Source organism: Propithecus coquereli, unplaced genomic scaffold (assembly GCF_000956105.1).
Source record: "Propithecus coquereli isolate 6110/MARCELLA unplaced genomic scaffold, Pcoq_1.0 Scaffold120, whole genome shotgun sequence".
NCBI classification, from domain to species: Eukaryota; Metazoa; Chordata; class Mammalia; order Primates; family Indriidae; genus Propithecus; species Propithecus coquereli.
The window spans coordinates 6,663,856-6,667,530 of NW_012136081.1; positions in this window are offsets into that span (position 1 = coordinate 6,663,856).

The following is a 3,675-nucleotide window of genomic DNA, read 5'->3' on the forward strand; positions in this document are numbered from 1 at the left end:
AATTCCTGACCTCAAGCAATCCTCCTGCCTCGGCCTCCCAGAGTGCTAGGATTACAGGCGTGAGCCACTGCACCCAGCCAGGTATGTGAATTTTACATCAAGTAAAAGAAGAAAAGATGAAAGACATTAAAAATAGATCCAGAAGAAATAATGACTGAGAATTATCATAAACAAAGACAGATATAAATACTGTCTGAACAGTTTACCAAGTGTGAAGCAGGCTAAATTCTAAAAAACAAAAGAGAAAACTAAAAAAGCCACACAGTTAAATACATCACAATAAAACCCACAATGAAAAGGATGAGAAAACCCTAAAAGCTACCCCTAAAATTTAAATTAGCCCAAAAAACCCCATGAGTTAGACTTTTCATCAACAATGCTAAATGTCAGAAGATAATCTAGTACTATCTTCAAAGATCTGAGGAAAAGTAACTTTGAATATGGACTCTTGAGAGAGCCAAACCACCATTTAAAAATGAGAGACTTAAGATGTTTACCATCCACAAGCCCTCACTGAAAGAACCACTAAGGAATCAACATGACCATTTAAGCAGGAGTTTACATTTTTGCTGAGATAGCATGGGGATAAGGAGAAAAAATGAGAGATCATCATCAATATCAGACTAACTTTTCACATAGCTCTTCAACTGTTAAAGCAGATAGAAAATTTTCAATCACATAACATTGTGAATACACAGCAAAACCATATATTGGGGCTTCTTCTTCCAGAAATAATGAAATCACTGATACCAAATGAGCCCTTCCACCAAAAACTACTTAAAACTGGATAAAATACATCAGATAATTGTTTTTAGGCACTAGGAAATAGATAGCAGAAGACCATGATCCTTGAGAGAAGGGAAACTCATGAGGTGAGCTCTATGATTGCCCTGGATGTCTGCCTGGGGGAATTTTCCTGTCCACAGAGCAGGGATGCGGAACCCAAGCAAAGCACAGTGGTCCCACTAAGCTGAGGAGGCAGGGAACAGAGTGGGGTTGTGAAAGTACCCGGAATCTGCACAGCAGGGCCCTGGAAAGGAGGAAGCTGTAGAGAGGAGGGCACCAAAGTCTATGTGGGAGTTCCCCATGAGTCCTTGGCCAAGGGCTGGGATATACACGCAGAGTGAGACTACATAAGATTTCCCAAAGAGCAGGAGCTATGGGGTTGAAAATGGAACAAAATACTAGTGGTCAAACAGTAATGGGAAATGTTGGCCTTTAGGCCCAGCCAGAATGGGGAGACCTTGTTACAACTGCTGGTATCCAGCTGAGGTGCCACATGGATCATGCTTTAGTAATAAAAATCATTTCTCTAGACCCACCCTGAAAAAGTATAAGGCCATGCCTCAACAAAATTCACAGAGATAGAGTCTGGAGGTTAAGTGTCATCAAGTTAGAAAAATGCCTTGGCTTTCCACAGATCTACCCTTTAAAATACGTAAAAACAAGCCTGCATAAGGTCAAGATGATTAGTCGGCTAGAACTTCCTGCTAGAACAAAAATTAATACTCTTCAGAGGTAGATAAAAGAAAACAGAATATGATCATATTGCCCAGTATGAAATAAAAATTTACTAGACATGCAACAAAACAGGAAAAGTAAAGAAAGTAAAGAAAAAACAGTAAAGAAAAAAAAAAGCAATCAATAGAAACAGAACCAGATATGGTAAAAGATGTTACATTATGAAAGACTTAAAAGCATCTATTATAAATATGTTCAAAGATTTAAAACTAAAAGATGATCTTAATGAGTGAACTGATAGGAATTATCAGCAGAGAAATGAACACTATAAAAAGAAAACCAAATGAAAATTCTATAACTTAAAATTTCAATAATTGAAATGAAGAATTCACCAGATAGGTTTCACAGCAGAGCAGAGATGACAAAAGAGTCAATGAAATCACTGAAGACAAATAACAAAAATCCAATCTGAAGAACACAGAAAAAAGACTGAAGAAAAATAAAGTTTTAGGGACCTGTAGGAAAATATCAACCAGTCTAAAATATGTGTAATGGGAGTCCCTAAAGGAAAATAAAATGAGAATAGGGCAGGAAAATATTATGAAATCATGAAAACATTCTCTAAAATTTGATGGAAAAAAATGTTTTATTTTCAATTTTTTTGTAGATACAGGGGTCTTACAAAAGTCTTATGTTGCCCAGGCTGGTCTCAAACTCCTGGTTAACTACTGGTCTCAAGTTATCCTCCCACTTCAACCACCTAAATTGCTGGGATTACAGACATGAGCCACTGCACCTGGCCTTAATATATGAAAAGCACAGCAAGCCCCAAGGAGGATAGATGCAAATAAAATTTTTAAAAATGCAAAGGAAATCACATCTAGGTATATAATAGTCAAAATGATAAAAACCAAAGGTAAAGATGAAATCTTGAATGAAGCCAGAAGAAAAGCATGTATTATATGCAGAAGAGGTATAATATTAACCACGGCTGACTTCTTATCATAAACAGTGGAGGCTAGAAGACAATGGACAACATCTTTTAAAATGTTAAAAGGAAAAAACTGTACAGCTAGAATTCCATATCCAGTGCAAGTTCCTTTAAAAATAAGGGTAAGATAAAGACATTTTAAGATAAATGAAAGATGAAATAATTTGCTGCTAGAAGACCTGCATTACAAGAAATGCTAAAGGATTCTTGTTAGGCTGAAGATGCAAACAGGAAGAAATGAAGAGTACCAGAAATCATAAATAAGTGGATAAATATAAAAGACTATTTTTTCTCCCTGAATTTTTCTTAACAGACAACTAACTGTTCAGAGCAAACATAACAACATTGTAAGGCAGGAATTATAACATTTAAAAGTACTCGAAATTGAGCAAAAAAATAGTATTTGTCTATACTTTCATCACGCTATCTTGATTACTGTAGCTTTATAGTAAGTCTTGAAGCCAGGCACACTGGCTTACAGCTACTCAGGAGGCTGAAGTGGGAAGATCACTTGAGGTGAGGAGTTCGAGACCAACCTGGGCAAGAGAGTGAGATTCCTATCTCTAAAAAAAAAAATAAGAAAAATTAGAGGGGTGTGGTGGTATGACCGGTAGTCCCAGCTATAATACTTGGGAGGCTAAGGCAGGAGGACTGCTTGAGCCCAGGACTTTGAGGCTGCTATGAGCTATGATCACACCACTGCACTCCAACCTGGGTGACAGAGCAAGACTCCCATCTCAAAAATAAAAGTCTTGAAGTGCAGATAATGTCAGTCCTCTGCCTTTGTTCTTCAATATTGAGTTGGCTATTCTGGGTCTTTTGTCTCTCCATATAAACTTTAGAATCAGTTTGTCAATATCCACAGAATGATTTGCTGGAATTTTGATTGGGATTGCAATGAATCCACAGATAAAGCTGAGAAAAGCCAACAGCTTGACAAGAATGAGTCTTCCTATTCATGAACGTGGAATATCTCTCCATTTATTTAGTTCTTCCTTGATATCTTTCATCAGAGCTTTGTAGTTTTCCTCATGTCAATCTTATACATGTTTTGTTAGATTTAAACCTAAATATTTAATTTTTGGGATACTAATGTGAATGGTAATGTTTTTTTAAATATCAGACTCCACTGTTCATTGCTGGTATATTGGAAAGTGATTGACTTATGTATACTAACCTTGTATCCTGCAACTTTGCTGTAATCGTTTGTTAGTCCATATAAT